We start from the raw sequence: 19,781 nt of genomic DNA on the forward strand, positions 1-19,781 counted from the left end.
TCTCAGAATAATACTTTCTCGCATATAAAAAATCGTAATTCTCGACTTTACATTATTTTAATGTGCAGATTAATTTTAAACTCAGCTTTAGTGATGTAAATAATTGCAATCTCATACAAAATAATGTTTCAGTGGGTAATTTTATCAATAATTTTAGGTAGGTACCAACCTAAAGTTAGGTATTAGGTAGCTCTAACACAAAAGTTAAACAAAATAAAAAACAGTTTTTGGATAGTCTTAAAAATAAGCTTTCACAAACAAAACAAAAATAACCGTCCCGGTTGAGATAAAAAGTGACTAACTAACATTAACATATACATAGTTTCGAGATATCAGAATACTAATTAAGCCCGGGCCGCGGCGTCCCCTGATGTTGATGCCAATGCTGCGGCTTCGACTACTTTGTCCGCACTATTCGGCTCATCAACAATGACTAAAGGCTGTTCAACCTCTACATCTGCAGCGCGCTCTGTGTGTGATTCTGCAGCATCACTGAGTGATTTAGAGTTATTATTAGTTCTCTTTTTACGAGACGTTGGCGTACTAGCAGACACAGGCTTTATGGTCGCCTGAAAACGTTGCCTAGAATTTTTTATTATTGCCCTCATAAAATTGTCAGTCTCTAATTGACTTATAGTTGAGTCAGCATTGTGGATTATGGAAAAAAAACATCTGACGAGTATGCGCAAAGAATTTAAACGCAATTTTTTCATTTTGGTCTCTTGAGTTGCCACTCTAAGAACCCAAAGTTAATAGGTCTCGCGAAAAGAAATAATCAACTATTTTATAGCAAATATTCGTCCCTTTTGCTCCTAAGCCGGGAGAGCATAAGCTTGACATCATTTTAAAATATTTTGTACGAAATTCTACATCTTTTAAATTTTCTTCCAACTTATATAGCTCTTCCACTGTTTTTAAAGGCGGAAAACGTTCTTCTACATCTGAGCCCTCGCAGTTCTTTCTTGCAGTACTCGTAGAGGCAACGCTACATTCTGCCATTTTGTTCGATAATTCCATAAACAGCTGTACTTCATGTTTTGCCAGTTGTTGTAATATTTTTTTTTGAGTATTTTGCAATTCTTCTAGGACTTCCAGTATCTTTAATTGATTTTTGATAACTTCATCGTTGTCTGCTTTCAGCAAAAATGAAGCGTTTACATCAGTCAGGGAAATGCGGTCCGCCTGAAAAATTCTTTCCAGGAACCGAGGTTTCATCTAGCATGCTGCTTGCTTCAGATCTTGGAGGCCAAGACAGGGTCCCCTCTTTCTCCCAGTTGCTTGGCACAACTGAAAGACTGCAAATTTTTCCACCCTCAATCGTTTGGACGACTTTGTAAGGCATACTGAAAACAAAACATAACATTACATTATTGAAAGTAAGTAATAAGTATAAAGCTTAATGATTATGTCGCCAGACCCCTATCCTACCCTGACCTGCCCTACCCTACCCTACCCTACACTACACTACTTTACCCTACCCTACCCTATACCGATAGTAGGTATCTTAAAGTCATCAAATTACATAATTATAATTATATAAAATTAGTGTAGCCATACATTACAGGTATACATATAGGTACTTAATTGCAAACCTATTCCTATCTTAAGAAGAGTTGCTATTTTGATGGAAAAGCTTTTGGGTGTAGGTACTAGTACTTATAAACTCACATAAATATTTTACAATATTTTCTCTACACTCGCTCGCTCACACACAATGACAAGCACCAAATGACGACGCGACGTCATTAAAATTGGAAGTAAACATAAATGTGTATAATATACGTACATAGGTACATAAATAGTAATACATACATACCTACAATATACCTAAGTAATCGAATCGTAACAGCACGCCTGTCGAGCGATTTTGGTTTAGTTTGTGTGCTTGATTTGGTGCTTGTCTGGTGTAAAGTGCACATTACAAGTATAAAATACTAACATAACTATATTTTACCTACAGTCTGTTCACAGTTATATTATAATATACCTCGGCTACTGTCAAACAAAGTCGGCACTGCAACGTCTGCAACCAACTTCTATTTCAAAACCGAAACCTACAACTTACATAGAGCCAGAGGTACCTATATTCTTACTACGGACGGACTGTGCCTACTTAGCTTTACCCGTAATTCTTATACCTGTAATGTTCACTATCACCTGATAATTAGGTATACTGTTAAGGTTATGGAGATATCGGATCGATGTATATCAGCAATCGCACACGTCTTTAATCCGCCGCGGCCAGTTGGCTACTGGCTAGTGGCTACAGACAGACCCTCCCGCCCCGCGACCCGCGCGTGCGCTGCTCGATAGTTCGATACGATATAGTAGTCACTAGTCACACACAGAAGATACGTAAAACACTGCAATACCTACTTACTAAGGCCAATTCACACGGTTTAGTGCGAGTGGTTAGTAGACGTACATTGTTGGGCTTGTATTTGCAAAACTTTTTGAATCTGCCGTACATACCTACTAGCAATGTACGTCTACTTAACCCTCGCACTAAGCAAGTTATGCTTGAAAAAAAATGCAAGTCCTGACATAGGTATAAAATATATTATATTTATTTATTTATGTAAGTATTTCTTATTGGAAAACTAGCGACTGTATAACAAAGCTGATAAATATATAAAGTAAACAATAGTTAGTCATTAAAAGCGGTGGTAGCTCAGTCGGGTAGAGCGGTGGTAGCTCAGTCGGGTAAGCGCCCGCTTCTCACGCAAGAGATGCGGGTTCGAATCCCGGCGCTGACATGTACCAATGAGTTCTTTGAATTTAAGTACAATGTATACCATCGCTCTTACGGTGAAGGAAAACATCGTGAGGAAACCTGCATATCTAGATTTAGCACATCTAGATATGTGAACCCACCAATCCGCAGTGGACCAGCGTGGTGGGAAATGGTCCAAGCTTAGGAAGGCAGTTTAGACCTTGGGGATATGCACAAAGGTTCCATTCGAGAGAGCCAGGTGCAGGTACTGTCACCCCCAACAGAGAATAGAATAGAATAGTCATTAAGTAAAAGTTTTCACTAATAGGAACATGGTAGGTACTTACTAAATAAACTCGTCGTGAGCCTAATATAAAATAAATGACATAATACAACAACAAAAAGGGGTTACTATGATAAGGGCCTGTTCCACAATGTCTGGGTAGTGGCTACCTGTCGGGTAAAATACATGCTGTCACTCTCTGTTATTATTTTTTTGACAGTGACAGCATCAACTTTACCCGACAGGTAGCCACTACCCAGACATTGTGGAACAGGCCCTAAGGGTAATAAATAAGTTAAATACCTACCTATAAACTTCAATGAAAAAAAATATTTTAAGCTTACCTGCACTTTTAAGAGCAGCCTGTAGCTGTCAGTTCCGCACTCTTGTCAAATCCAAAACGCACGTCCTCTTACAACCAGAAGTTAAAAGCAACTAACTGTGCTCTAGGTGTGGGTCGTTACGTGATTTTCACGAAACGTAACGTAGCCGGTGACGTCTAAGCCGTCACTAGGTATAATAACTAGCTATTTTTGTAACTAGCTATTTCTTCAACAGGTGATTTTAGATACAAGTTATTTTACCGAAGTATTACTATAATGACGCGAAAATATTGCTATCACTAGTGACTACGTTACTTATTCCAAACTGGTGTTCGTCAAAGTAGTTTTGTAACTATGCAGTTAGGTACATACAAAATATCGGGATGGATAAATGGAAATGTAAATCTGTACTTAAATATCTCCGAAATTGTAAGGTGTTTTGGGGAGTTGTTTTAGGTATGTTTTTGTATGAGTGCAGAGGTTTATTTTTGTGGAAATTTCAATCTGTAAATATCTCGGCAATCGTAAGGTGTTTTGAGGAGTTGTTTAGGGGGAGTTGTTTTAGGTATGTTTTTGTATGAGTGCAGAGGTATATTTTTGTGGAAATTTCAATCTGTAAATATCTCGGCAATCGTAAGGTGTTTTGAGGAGTTGTTTAGGGGGAGTTGTTTTAGGTATGTTTTTGTATGAGGGCAGAGGTATATTTTTGTGAAAAATAAAATTCTGTGTTAAATTAGTGTTATAAACACAAAATAACGCTTTCAACTAAACTATTTCCTGTCACTCTTTTATTCAGTCTACCAATGTTTTGTTGTGTTTACACTAATCACTAGTTTACAAAAGTCACTAGTAATTTGTCGTATAACGTATTGTTAATAATGACAGTGAAATAACGCCCATGCCCAGTTTACAAAAATCACTAGGTCACAAAAATCACTAGGTTACAAAATTACAAAAATCACTACGTTACAAAAATCACTAGTTGGTCGTATATCTAGAAACTGGTTATTCGGTTACATGTCCCGTAGCCAGTTATTGTAAACAGTGACGTGAAATAACGCCCATACCTACTGTGCTCAGTGGTGGTTTTCGCGACTCGTAAGTCTTGAACTACTCCTGGCGGTAACCTTAAGGCTACGAAAACAGCCTTGTAGTTTTAAGTAGCTCCGCAATATTACCTTTAGCTCTTATTTTGGAAAACTTTAAAAGCTTTTAGCTGTTATAGTTTTAAATGAGTTAATTTTAATGCTTTTTGGTAATTTCCTAAAGTCCGCCATATTTATTCACTGAAAGAAAAATAAAACTAAGCAAAAAGATAAATTATAATTCATTACAGGAAAATTCAGTGGCGTGTGCTACACTATTCCAAGTATATGTTTTATTATAATAACAGTACTTTTATTTCTAATTTAACTTTCCACTAAACAGTAAATTTAATGTATTTTTTAAAATTAAAATATATTTAAATTTATAATTTACGAAAGGCCCGTCACGTATACAGCACTATTATCCTAAAGTATCACGATAAAGTGCTAGTCGCACTATATTTTCATTTTACTGAAAGCATAACTACTTCCTTATTATTTTTATGAATACAACACTTACAAGTTAGCCATTTTGAAACTTGTAAAGTGACAGGTAATGGCGCCATATTTATTATATGCCATTGATGTTTCTGTGCAAATATTACACAGAAACATTTTAAAACCCGAGAATCCTGGAAAGGCATTATTCATATCCATCAAATATGTTACAAGTTATAATACAGTTACATCCAGGACTAATTTAGAACTTAAAAGCTGTCTTCCAAGGTTATGTTAACGTTAAATTAAGGTTGTGAAGGTTTTATTTAGGTTCTGTGTAATTACTTCAAAAGGTTCTGGATTTGAGCTATAGGTTTTGCTGTAGCTCTCAGATAGGTTCTAAAACGTGGGCCCTTTTTGCACTCAGGAGGTTAATATAAGGTTATTGAGCCTTCTAAGACTCACGAGTAAATTTCCATACAAAGGTTCTAGAACCTTTTCAAAACCTTTCTAAAACCAAAAATGTTACTTGGGTACCGGGACTACCTATGTACTGAAAATGTCGATCTAATACGCGATTATTCAGGATTTAAAACTCAAAAATGAAAATAGAGAAAAATACTAATATTTTAGTAACTATTAAGCTTTGATGTATGATTTTTTGCTATAATGTATGTTTTAATATGTGTATTCCATGTATGCTATTGAAATTTAATTGTATCGCATAGTTATATTTTAAAAATATTTTTTGTGATTTTATTTAACTCTACGATTTTTTTTATAAATAAACTAGAAGTGATAGAGACTTCGGAGTTTTACTAAAGTGTTTAAAATGACGAAAACTATAAGATTTTGCAAAAAAAACTGCGATGACACAAAAATAGGGTCTATAAAACACTGTGCATAGATGGAAAAGTATTAAACACCATTTTGAATAATACTTCCCATTTACGTTGCCCATATTGCGACGTAACTTCGAACCAATTCGGTATGTTAAGTAATTTTATGGTGATTGTTTTTATAATTTTAAATTGAAGTAGGTATGTTGGAATTTGAGACACTAATTTGAATATTTTTTATTTTACTGCTCTCGTTAATTTAATAAAAAATAATTAAAGATCGGCTCTTCGACGATTTTATGACGTCATTCGCTACCATGCAGCCGCTGACGTCATCAAGATCGTAACTCTGTGAATATTTACACTTTAGATTGACAGAAGTGACATTTAACAATTGAACATTTTCATTTTTCATTCTCTTTGTTTGAAACTTTAACCTTGCGCAGCGTCTTGAAGGACAAATTATATTTTCATTTTTGATAAAATAATCGGAATCCTTGAATATTTTATATTTTTAAGAATAAGACACTTATTAAGAAGGTAATATCTCGAAACGGTTTTGGAATTAGCATCAAAAATTTTTACTTAACATACCGAATTTAATATTTTGGAAAAAGCGTTCTATAAAAAAAAAATTCAAAAAATTCAAAAAATTTATTGTTCAACACATACACGTCAAAATGTTACAAGTGACAAGGGCCCCTGTACTAGGTGAGATACCTGTGATACTGGGTACCCCGCCCATCCCTGCTAGTCATTTACAATGTGAAAATTGAACAATAGGGTAGGTATGGTAGGTTCAACATTTTTAACAAAATATAATTAAAATAAAGAAATATAGCTTAGTAAAGTAAAGTAAGCAATCTGTTTTACATAGCAATAGGTATTTAGTAGGTAGGTGTTAAAAATAGCTTAAAACAATGTAGGTATTTATTTTGGGTTAGTAAAACTGTAAGCAAATAGAAAAATAAAATTGACAACTGCCATAATCATGTAACAAGTAGCGACTCAGTATTATCATAATTCAATGTAATTAGAAGTAGTGTTAATTTGTGCTTGACTTCAGACACAGTTAGAGGATAAATTGGGCTTATTCTATTAATCTTATTGTAGAGGGACGACGAGAGAGCTTGAAATTGTTTTTTTGCAAATGTACTATTGCATTTAACAATTTGGCAAACAATGTCGTGTCTTCGCTTTAATGTATAATTTTGGTTAAATTCTAAAGTGGTGTGTTTTTTTAACAGTGATCTAAGGATGTATGTTTGACGAACGGTTAGGATTTTGCAGGACATATGCAGTTCAAAAGTAGGAAAACGGACTGGCTTAAATAATATAGTTTTTAGTAGAGCTCTTTGTGCTCTTTCTAAAGTAATTAGGTGAGTTTTTGCGGCACCACCCCATACTGGGATACAGTAGCTTAGTACAGAGTGAGCCAGGGCTTTGTACGTAGATATAAGCAATTCCTCGTTAGCCACTTGTCTCAGTTTTTTAAAGACCCACATCAACTTTCTCAATCGATCAGAGGTCAAGTTGATATGAGGATTCCAGGTAAGGTGCTGATCGATAATAACACCAAGGTATTTAAATTGGTGCACTTTGTCAATTTCTTCGCACTCACAGGTGATTGATTGAGGGTGTGGACATGTGTGGACTTTTAATAGGAAATTTTGTGGAAGTGAACTCTGACGAATTGAAAAGGGTAAGAATTTGGTCTTTTTTACGTTGAGAGTTAAGAGGTTTGCTCTAAGCCAATTTGAAACAAGAGATATACTCTCTTCAGCTGTAGTTTTTAAGTGTTCCCAAGTTTTGGAGTGGAAAATAAGAGCTGTATCATCTGCATATGTGTAAATTTGACAGTTTGGGAGGACAAGATTACAAAGATCATTCACATAAATAAGGAAGAGGGTAGGTCCGAGCACACTACCCTGAGGCACTCCAAAAGATATGTCACAAGTGTGACTAACGTATTCCCCGAGTTTTAACTTTTGATGACGATCAGTGAGGTAATCCTTGAGCAATGAGTGGGGTACTCCTCTTATACCATAAGTAAGTAGTTTGTCTAGGAGGATGGAAACAGCGACGGTATCAAATGCCTTGGCCAGATCTAAGAAGACTCCAACGCATTTTTCACCACCATCCAGATGTTTGGTAACTTCTTCGGTTAAGTTTAAGACAGCGTCCTCTGTAGACAGACCACTTCTGAAGCCGTATTGGTTCTTAGATATCAGATTGTTGTCAGTGAGGAACTTTTTTAGACGGTTGTTAATGAGTTTTTCTAGAATTTTCGACATAACAGGAAGGACTGATATAGGCCGGTAGTTGTTGACGTCGTCACTGCTTCCACCCTAATGTATGGGAGTAATGACGGCCATTTTAAATATATAAGGGAATACACCATTCTCAAAGCAAAGATTACAGATGTGGCAGATAATAGGTATAAGAACATGTTTAGATAATTTAATAAATTTTGTAGTGATGTTATCCCAACCAGGAGCAGAGCTGTTAGGGAGATTTGTGATAATGTTGTTGATTTCGTATGCATCGGTATTTAAGAGAACGAAGGAGTTAGCTGGGGATGTGACCTTATACATAGAAGAGTTTACTATTTCGGGTTGGGATTTCATCAGAATTTCAGCTAATTGTTTGCCCACTTCAGCGAAGTGATTATTAATTAGGTTAGCGGACTCTACAGGTGAGGAAGACAACGTTGTAAGAGTGTCTGTGTCATTAGTTTTGCGTTTATTAATACTACAAATTGATTTAATTGTGTTCCATAAAGTTTTTGGGTTATTGGCTGCGGAATTGAGTTTATCTCTTTCATAGTTTATTTTGAGTTTTCTTACTAATTTAGTACAGTAATTTCTATATCGTGAATAAGTAATTTTGATGATTTCATTTTCAGGATTTTTTTTAACTTTTTTGTGTAGATTATCACGATTTCGAAGGCAGCGTAGTACGCCAGGAGTGATCCAAGGTTGTAAGCAGCGTTTCCGAGAGGGTATGTTAGTTAAATGCTGATTACTTTTTATGGCAATACTAATTGTGTTGACTAAAGTCTCAGCTGCTTGGTTTGGATCTGTCATTTCTAGTATTGCCGGTAGGTTAGGTTTGATTTCATCTAAAACTTTATCATAATTAATAGTTATTTTAGTCTTTTGACATTTTCGCCGTGTGGGTTGTGATAAGAGGTTTAATAGAACTGTACTATGATCAGTGGGAGCATTGGTAAGGACAAACGCTTGAGCTTCGTGGAAAGTTTTAATCATCATGTGATCGTAACACATTTTGTCTCGAGTAAGTAGTCTATGGGCAGGAAGAATGCCATGAAAAGATAAAGAAGTTAAGTAGTTTGAGCTTCTACTGTCCAGGTTCTCAGGTTTAATGTCAATATTGATATCGCCAGTAATTATTATGTTTTTACATCCGTCATACTTATCGAGTAATTTACATAGAGAGGAAACAAACTCATCAGTATTTCTGATAGACGGCGTTCGGTAAATGCCAATAATAATAGTATCTGGCAACGTAAGAAGCAGGCAAGACGCATTTACTATACTGGGCTCCGAGACGCTATGGTTAAGGTTTTTCTTTACGTAAAGCACTACTCCGTCACACTTATTTAGCGTATTTTTTGTATAGTAGGTATTATAGTTGTCGTTGAGAACGGGTATTGGTTTATATTTTGAAAGTTGGCATTCCGTTAAAACTAAAATATCGCAATCGATTTGTAGCGACTGTAATGTCACACGAAAGGTGTCTAAGTTTTTATACATGCTCCTTATGTTTTGTGTGAGGACTGTTAAATTACCTGGTGATTTGATATGTGAACGGCATTCCTCTGGCGCACATTTAACTGCCACGGCAATATGTGTCTTATCTAACTCTGAATTAGTTTGTAGTAGAATATCCATAGAATGTAATACAGATAAATGATGTTTTAAATTAGTATTTATTTAATGAATTCCGCAGTAGGTAAGTATATAAAAGTGTGTATGTAGCATTTAAATGGTTGTGTAACATACAGTTGTGTGAAACTTATTGTGTCAAATTGTGTCTGATTGCAAAATTTTACAGGACTACTTGAGCTCGCAGCTTGATACAGATAAATCTTATCGCTTACAGTAACAAAAAACATGCATAAATATAGATAATACATTATAGTTTGGATACAAAAATAACACAATGTGGAGATTAAGTGAGATAGTCATATGTTATCTTGCTGGTATAGTCTCTGAATTTGGGATTCATTAATGATTTTTATAATCGGTGAGTTTTCATCTTTCCTCACTAGGACATCACCCAAAGATGTCCAGCAGAACCTATACTTTTGAGCTTTAGCCAGTTCTCGTGCAAGGTAATAGAGTCTGTTTCCTTTCTGCGTCAGATGGTCTGATAAATACACTGCCGTACTATTTCCTTTCATACCGAGGTGCGTAGAATTGATTTTGTTGCTCTTGTTAGCAATGTTGAATTTTTTTGCGGCTTGTAATAGGTTAGTTTTTTTAATGTACGAGGTTAGTTCGACCACTATTGGCGTCGCCTCTCCCTTTTTTGAAGACCTGTAGATGTCACTGATTTCTCCAGGGTGAATATCCACGTTCAGCGAGGTAGCCAAGTTGGTAACCATATTTACAAGGCAAGATTTTGTTTCTGATGAAACTCGGGGTACATTTTTCAGTTCGAATGAACTTTTGCGGTGTGACTTTTGGAGATCTTCAATCTTATTCTCTAAGAAGACAATCTGTTCCTTATCTATCTTTTTTTCTCGTTCTAATTCTTCAATCTTTTTAAACATCTCATCGTATTGGGCAGACAAAAAAGTAAGCGATGTTTCAATATTTTTTAAAGATGAGCAAATCTGAGTTGTTTCATTCTTTTGGTGAGCCATCCATGTAGATAGCATATCTTTCATCTCAGTTTTAAAGTCGTTTAAATCACCGGAAGAGTCCTCTGGGCGCTTTCGTTTGTTACGCAGGTTAGCGAACCTCATCGGCGTAGTCACATTAATAGGTAACTCCGTTAAGTTAGATTCGGAGCTAGACCTTTCAGGAGTGCGCAACATCTTTCGCGCTTATAGGATCAACCAAAGTTATACAGGTTCAACGATTCCAAGTAGAATAGTAGCAAGTAATACTTAGGTAGAAGGTACTTAATGACAGTTCAAATTTTTCACAGTTCGACAGACGTAGCAGTGTAGCACCGATGTATTCACTGCTATGCGAAGACGGCAGGCGCTACCAATCGTGCGGTAGTCGTGCAAATAGCAGCCAAACAAAATATGAATCACCAATTCACGATAAGCACAATGCGCCGGCTATAAAACACTTAATCGCACACAATTTCAACTTCTGAGCACTTATTAACACTAGAGTGGGCGCGTGGGCTACAGGTGTAGACCAGGGTATCATTTTGTTGTAAATATCTGGAACGCACGGCACTAGCGCTCCCTCCCTCCGTGTATTCCTTCTTCACGAACCCCCGCGTGACCCAGCAGCGTGCCCACTGTCCCGGCACACGGGAACCTGAGGAGCACAGCGGCTAAAGTTGCTGGGCTACGTATGTAGCCCGCGCGACCGTTCTAGGTAAGTGTTTTTTTCTGATTTTCTGTTTTATTTCTTAGATTAAATATTTTTTTATGCACATTTACGTTAATATGAAATGTATAATCATATTACTTCATTGTTTTTTTTACTTTGTTTGTTCTATTTTGGACTAAAAACACTAAAAAATCATTTGAATCATTTTAGGCAATAATGGCGGTGAACGAAGGTCAAATTCGGAAATGGCTTATGGAAGACGAGGAAAATAGTGATAACTTGACGGAAAGCGAAGAAGAAGGTCCTATGGAACCGTTAATTCTTTCCGATAATTCTCATTTATTGGAGAGTGAACAATAAGTAGAAGATTTGAACGAAGATGATGTGATGTGAAAGTACCATCATCATCATCATTTTTGATCAGCCACAAGTCCCGGAATGGTATGAAATGGAGTAAATTTCCACCATCTGCTACTATATTGTATCCTATATTGTAGGAAACTATGATTAGTTTATAAGTTTTGTGTCCTAAACTTAAAAAAAGACAAATTTGTGCGATGGTCCCAAATAATATCGATATTTAGAAGCATATTTTTGTTTGTTAATAACTTTGTTAAAATTAGAAAATATTCATATGTTTTTTACTTTAAAGTTTAAAAATAAATATGATAGTTGAAATATAGCAAAGTCTTTTACTTTTCAATCAAATATCTGTGCTTATGAGGCATTACAAATGGGCTACACATGTAGCCCGCGCGACCATCCCAGGAGTTAAATGAGCGCGCCTACTCTAGTGTTAAGTTGCATTTACGTACACTGATTATAAAGTTTTAGTTTAATTTCGCTATCGGTAATTGTAAACAATGTTTTTAATATTTAACTGTAGGAGCAAAACAAACACGTCCGACTCGGATCGTCGCTGCGCGGGGGGGGGGAGCCTGTTAAACCTGTTAAACCTTGGTTCATGGCATTAGGCCTTTGCACTCTTGGATAAGAGCTTTGGAATTTGTTCTTAAGCTGGGTTACAAGGTTGAGGTCAAACGATAGAGAATAACAAAAAAATCGGAAGAGGGCATCACTGAAGAAGAAAGAAAAAAATACATACTCGAGCTTGAGCGCGCGTTTATATTATATACCTAGCTAGGGTAACTGTAAAAAAGATAGGAGTAAAATTGATATTTCACTTTTATTATTATAATTGATTATTTGCTCAGTCTCAGTGTATTTATTATAAAAATTAAACATGTCTCGCACGAGTGCATCTCAATTCGAAGTAATTGTAAATTTTATGGAAACTTGGAAAGATAAGGGGACCTACCTACCTACTTATTATGTCTATGATACCTTTAAATTATCTTACAATATTTTACTAGACCTAATCTATTCTTACTTTGTACAGGAATGGGGACCTAAACAAGCCTGCCGATGGACCCCACGGCAGGTTAACAGCCACAAATAAGTGGGCTGAACTCACTCGTGTCCTCAACTTGGACACAACTGGCACTTCCAAGACTGCCGACAAGTGGAAAAAGGTATTTATATAAGTAATTTTACACCCCGCGACCGAGACAGGAGACCACGACAGCGAGACGCGCGTACCGCCGCCGCCCGCCTCAATGAACGGTAAACATTCGTTTTTTTTAAATGATTATTTGCTTTGCATGATAAGGTGTGGAGTGACTTAAAAAAAATACAAAGAGGAAGGCTGCAAAATTGACCGCGCTGCCAGTGGTACAGGTGGCGGTCCTGCATGCAAGCTGGTGCTAGCAGACCTGGAGCAGCGGGTGCTGAATCTAACTTCCAGTTAGATGTAAGCTAAGTTGAGGACAGTAAGTATTACTTTTATCGTACTATCTATTTATTATTTATCTACATTGTTGCGAAACAGTTTTCCGATTTATTTCCGGTCCATAGATTTTGATAATATTCTTTATACATTTTTTGAAGTTTATTAAACAATTTGTTGACCCTGACGACGGATTTTTATTTATACAATAATTAAGAAATATAAAGTTTTTAGGGCAAATAAGAACAAACGAGTTGTTTTCTCAACATTCATACTAGCTGTTCCCGCGAGCTTCCCTTCGCCTTAAAAAGTTTTCCCGTAGCAATTCTGGGATAAAAAGTACCCTATGTGTTAATCCAGGGTGTCAGCTAACCCCATACCAAATTTCATTAAAATCAGTTCAGCCATTTTGATGTGAAAGAGTAACAAACATACATACACACATACTAACTTTCACGTTTATAATATTAGTAAGATAATTATGTATTTCTAACTATCTGGCTATCTATTGCAATAAATTATATACTCAACAATATCATGTTTTTTCCCAGTGACTGAAGATTGGAATGGTCTAAGAGGTATTACAATATTTCTGAAGGTGTCCATGCATGGTGAAAAATCTCCAAGACGCTCTGTCGTTGGACGAGCCCAAGACGCCATGTCGTTGGACGAAGCCCAATACTTGTTGCCCCACTGAGACCAAGGCAGAGTCCTAGGACATCCCATCGACGCGTGATTCGTCCGAGGCAGTCAACGCCGCGACGCTACTGTCCTCGCCCATAAGACGCTGCAGCGGCAGCGTCGCATTTCGTGGCATGTGATGGGAGGTGGCAGAAGTTAGCAAGAGAGTTTTGCACTGACCATTTCAATCTGCGGAAGAGAGAACTCGAGATGCTGGCTCAGTGGCAAACTGTCTTTGCTAAGGCCATGGATATAATGGTTAAATATAAAAATAATAAATGATTATTTTTATACTTATAAACATTTACTTTTCATTTATATTGGCTGATTTACATTGGTTCAGTGACTGGAGTAAGGCAGATTTCACGACACAGTCGCTGTTCAGTTGTCATATAGATTCTACTACCAGCGATCCGATCATAAGGCTAAGCTTAGGTTCCGGTAGGGATGGCTGCATCAGCAGTCGAGCTCCAGTGTGCCCAGTGATGGGTGCTAGCAGTGGCGCCGCGAGCTGCGCCACCGCGCCTATCACTTAGCGGCACCAGGACACCATATCAAGGCGCACTTCGGGCCATCTTGACCGGAGTCAGCAGCCCCAGCAGCAGCGGTCCAGTGCACCCGGTGAGAGTGCCCGTCATCGTGCCTATCGCCTGCCACTTCAGCGGTGCCAGACACAACAACCACAGCGAAGACGAATCAAAATTATATTGTAAATTTGCTCTTAATAACTGTACCAGCCATAAAAGAAGTTGCTGGACCATTGTGGAGGATAACTGCAATGGATAGAAGAAAATGGAGGGCTCTAGGGGAGGCCTATGCCGAGAGGCAAGCTGATGACACAACATAATACTTAAATAATAATATCTTTATTAAAGTAATTACTTAAATCCAATTGAATAATGTAGTGTGGTTATGAATGAAAACTCCAATATCATAGGACTTGTAGATTTATTGTATGATAACACACTAAACTTAAATAACATGAGTAGGTATAAGTATTAGATTGGTAACCTAGCATAGAACCTAGGGCGGACTGCGGAGCTATCGCACCCTGATGCTCTCCTAGCTTGCTAACATCTGAGGACGGCGGAGCTATCGCACAGATGAAGCGACCTGACCTTGAGCAGACTGCGGAGCTGTCGTACTCAATGCCAGCTGGCTATTAGGTATGGGCGTTATTTCACGTCACTATTTACAATAACTGGCTACGGGACATGTAACCGAATAACCAGTTTCTAGATATACGACAAGCTAGTGATTCTTGTAACCTAGTGATTTTTGTAACCTAGTGATTTTTGTGACCAAGTGATTTTTGTAAACTGGACATGGGCGTTATTTCACTGTCACTATTAACAATACGTTATACGGAGGTTATACGACAACTACTAGTGACTTTTGTAATCTAGTGATTACTGTAAACATGACAAAACATTTGTAGACAATAAAAGAGTGACAGGAAATGAAAGCGTTACTTTCAATGATTTATATGTATATGTCTCAGACCAACTACAAATAGACTCGCAATCGCCGTGTGCACTATTCTCTTTCTCACTCAAACCATAGATGTTGCCGACAAAAAAATAAAACCTAAATATGGGGAAATTTGACTTATCATAATAACAAAAACAAAACTTGAGCATATCGTCGGTTGATAGGAAAAAGACACTAAAGGCTAATTTTTCAATAGCCAGATAAAAGTTTTGCATGGAAATAATTTTGATGCTGTTGCGTCTCAATGTTTCTCAATGTTTGTATTACCCAGATAACATTTATCTGAATAGGTATTGAAAAATCAGCCTTAGTGAGTTTTTCCTGTCAACCGACCATATAAGAAAAAAAACTTTACTCATACTTATTTGATTTCAATATAATTATTTAATATACACAAACTGAGTGGATTGTATGATTCATTGTCTTCGTCCAATCGAAAGAATCCTCTTCAAAATGTGCCGAACACAATTTTTGTATGTTTCTTTGGTTCCCAATTTGTGCGACCGGTAATGTCTATCCATTTTCTTGATTTTTTTTTTCTATCGGACACCTATGAAGCAGGGATAAATGGATGAGCATGAGCATTATAATCGTGGGCCAAATATGTGATGGGGTTTTTTTTAAAGGAATTTAGAATTTAGAAACGTATTTCGTATCAATACAATAAACTTTATATTATACAGAAGAAATCACACATAGAAGAAAAAAACGAAACGAACGTTTCCTCACAATGAGAGGCACCTCATTTGAAACAGGAGAATGACTTCTACAAAATACAATCTTCACAAAAACCGAATTCGTGCGCCCCATTTGCAAACCCAACCCGAGTCCGTTACAATTTCTAGTATTTTCTTTGCATACTATAATATTTGTGGGTAAAATAAATTTTCAATAACTTGCAACATCATGTGATTTGTTATGATATGGTACCTCGTAATTTTTACTTAAAACTGATACTAAAAGACCTTACAGTATTAAAGTTAGTATCGTTTTATATTAAAATCGAGCCAATAGATAGTACTATGATGAATGTAAGCTTGTTAAACTTGATAGTATCTACTTACATGTGAAAATATGTCTCATCCATCATTCCATCGTGTTTTCGTTCAATATGCTCTATACAACCGAACAAAATCCACCCACCCATGTCACACACTCGTTAAGTGATGATAATAGTCTAATAAACTTAATAAACACCCACAAATCACTAGCAAATCAAAAATAAATAGCATTTAGAAAATTTTGTTGTAACTGTCAGCCTTTGTTTGGCACAGATTTTTCATTTGTTTGGCACAGAGAACTGACGTAAACAGGCGCCACAGCAAAAAGGACAAAAAACATTTACAGCTTAACGTTTCTTTCTTACGCTTAATGTAGCTAAGCGTCTCTTTTTCGCAATGTCACAACTGTCACGATTATACCCCTGTGGTATATGTTAATGGTTATTTTGCGAATGTGACTGATTATGACTAGAGATGAGAATAATATGAAATATTATAATATATTAAGAGTTAATAATTGTTTAGCAGACAAAAACGCTGATTGGTTGCTTGTTATTTTTAATGACTTCAAATAATTAAACTCAGCGGTTATGAATGATGTTATATTGGGTTTTAATGTGCATTAATTTTAAATGCTTTTTCAAGTTTGTAGTGGTTCCTTTATAAGAAAGCGTATTTTTACAGAAATTACACGTAGGTAGCAAGTTTTAACACCACTGGCACTTTCCTCGAAATAGTTCCAAATTGCAGCATAATCCTTCTGGTCATAATTATTTACAGTTTAATGCAATCACTTAAGTAAGTATCACTAATCTTAGTTTATTTTTACTTACAGTTTATTCCACTAAGGGTGAATTCGTCCAAACATCACGTTACACGAGAATAACTATACCGGAATAAAATTTATACGCGAGTAAATATCTAGGATAAGTACATTTGCATTCTACCAAGTTATACCATGATTAAATTGAATGAACGAGGAACGAAACTGTAAAGCAACTAAAATAAAAATAGCTGCGTTTCAAAGCATGCAATAGAAATGACATGCCAACTTAGTTTGAATAGATTATATAAGTATGAAATTGTTTATGTTTTAATATTTTATTCGCTGTTGTTATTCTGAGACTTTGCCTTTTAACGTACTTTTGTTTATGTTTTGACAGATGTGTTTATATGTCATTATGACGGTTTTCTAATCAGCTGATGTGCTGCCGCCATTACAAAATTACTCTCGGATAAGCTCGTTACACGGTCAATTTTGGCGGTATAACATTTTATTCTTGGGATAAGTTACTTATCTTGGTTTTAGGTTGGGTAGAATGCAAAACTGTACTTTAACTGGTACTTTACTCGCGAGTAAAAAGTTACTCGACGTTGGTCGAATCCGCCCTAAGGGTGAATTCGTCCAAACATCACGTTACACGAGAATAACTATACCGGAATAAAATTTATACGCGAGTAAATATCTAGGATAAGTACGTTTGCATTCTACCAAGTTATACCATGATTAAATTGAATGAACGAGGAACGAAACTGTAATGCAACTAAAATAAAAATAGCTGCGTTTCAAAGCATGCAATAGAAATGACATGCCAACTTAGTTTGAATGGATTATAAAAGTATGAAATTGTTTAATAAACAAAAAAAAAAAAAATGTTCTTTATTTCAGGCAGCACCCATATAAAATAATAATTACAATTAAAATTGTACATCATAATATAAATACAATAAAATATAAATTACAATAAAATTAGGTAGGTAGGTACAATATAGGTACCTACAAGTCAATTATTATTAATAAAAACTAGATACAACATTTAAAACTCTTAACTAGAGTTTCCCGTTCTCGTTCAGGTGCACGCGCAGCCAGTGCCTGAAGAAGGGCCCCGCGCACGCGTGCTGCTCGCAGATACCACGCAAAATACTATTTTGACTCTCTCTCAGTCGACCCCAAAGGGATGCTATCCGCGTCCGCATCACCGCGTAGAAGTCGCGGACTCCGGCGTCGGCGAACATGCCCTTTGCGCTACAGTATCTCGGCAGCCTGAATAATATTCTAAAAGCATAATTATACTGTACTCTCAGAGTATTATACGCTTTTTTCGTGAAGTTAACCCATAAAGGACAAGTATAGAAAGTCTGACAGAAGGCGTTGAATAGGGTTAACTTCACTTCTCGAGTACAGTGCGCGAACCTGCGTGCGAGCATGTTACACCGCACCGCCAGAGCCCGCCGCTCCCGCTCGATGTCCGCGTCGTCACAGAGTGTCTCTGTCAGCACGTGGCCCAGATATTTAAATGTCTTCACAACCCGAATAGACGAGCCGTACAAGTATACAGGGGGCACCACATCCGGCCCCTTCCCTGCTCTAAATACCACCATTTCCGTTTTCAACACATTATATTTCAAACCGTGATCCTTAGAAAACCTTTCACAGATAGCTATCAGCCTTCTAAGGCCATTGATCGAGGGGCTGAGAAGCACCATATCGTCAGCGTAGCTCAGATTGTTAACACATACGTTACCAATATGGCAACCGATGTTGGTGCTTCTCAGCTCCACAATCAGATCATTAATATAATGGTTGAAAAGGTCGGGGGATGTCAAGCCTCCTTGACGAACGCCACAGTCTAATCTAAAGTCATTAGACTGTGCGTCGCCCCATCTTACATTATTAATTTGGTTTTCGTACCAGTATCCCAACAGATCCACTACTTGAGTCGGTACTTTCGATCTCCTCAACTTATGCCACAAAATGTCATAATTGACGAGATCGAAGGCGCGACTCAGGTCTAGAAAACATGCATAAACTGAAGTATTTCTACTTTTATAATAACTTACTGCATGTTTCAGACTGAATATAGCAGACTCTGTCGAGACACCGGCCCGAAAACCAAACTGTGCGTCATCCAACTCAATACAGCTCGCCAACTCGGGCTGCAGGAGCCTCTCCAAGATTTTACCCATGATGGTACCGAGAGATATTGGCCTATAGTTGCTGAGACTCGCCAGGTCGCCGGTCTTATTCTTAATAATTGGAACTACAGAGGTCCTCATCATTTCATCTGGTATATAATTATACCTAACAAATAAATTAAACATGTTAGACAGTACACTATAGATACGGTCCCCCGCATAGAGAATGTGCTCCACACTCAGCCCATCGTGCCCGGGGGATTTACCCCGCTTCATTTTTCGAATCACAGATGCTACTTCTTTGGCAGATAAATCAATTGGCTCGTGCTGAGTATGCAGCTCTGTCTGAGTATCAGGCTCATAGCTTACAGGAAGAGGCTGAACCTTAAAATGATTGGCAAACATATTTGCTATCTTAGCTTGATCCTGACTATTATTTACACATGTAGGCAACTCTTGCTTATGATTTAACTTTTTTGTACTATTCCAAAATTTGACAAAGTTCTTATCTGATCTGCTTGCAGCTAAAATATCCATTTTAATTTTTTCTTCATTTAATTGACATTCTTTAAGTTTACTTTTAAATTTCTTTCTACTATTCAGCATACATGTGTAAATATATCCAGTAGTTGGCTTACCACTATCAATCCACCACTTATAGTACAGTCTAGCCTGAGCGTGGCTC

The 19,781-nt window shown here is 36.9% G+C and overlaps 2 long non-coding RNA genes across 2 annotated transcripts; one reads left to right on the top strand and one right to left on the bottom strand.

Annotated features, from left to right (window-relative positions):
- Positions 1 to 11,045: 11,045 nt before the first annotated feature.
- On the top strand, positions 11,046 to 11,505 carry LOC125491152. Its single transcript, XR_007268156.1, has 2 exons — positions 11,046 to 11,266; positions 11,432 to 11,505. It is a non-coding gene; the product is annotated as an uncharacterized LOC125491152 (long non-coding RNA).
- Positions 11,506 to 14,850: 3,345 nt separating this feature from the next.
- LOC125491153 lies at positions 14,851 to 15,028 on the bottom strand. The gene is made up of 2 exons (XR_007268157.1): positions 14,974 to 15,028; positions 14,851 to 14,939 (listed from the first exon to the last, which is right to left on the bottom strand). It is a non-coding gene; the product is annotated as an uncharacterized LOC125491153 (long non-coding RNA).
- Between the last annotated feature and the right edge of the window lie 4,753 nt (positions 15,029 to 19,781).

This window comes from Plutella xylostella, chromosome Z (genome assembly GCF_932276165.1).
Source record: "Plutella xylostella chromosome Z, ilPluXylo3.1, whole genome shotgun sequence".
Taxonomy (NCBI): domain Eukaryota; kingdom Metazoa; phylum Arthropoda; class Insecta; order Lepidoptera; family Plutellidae; genus Plutella; species Plutella xylostella.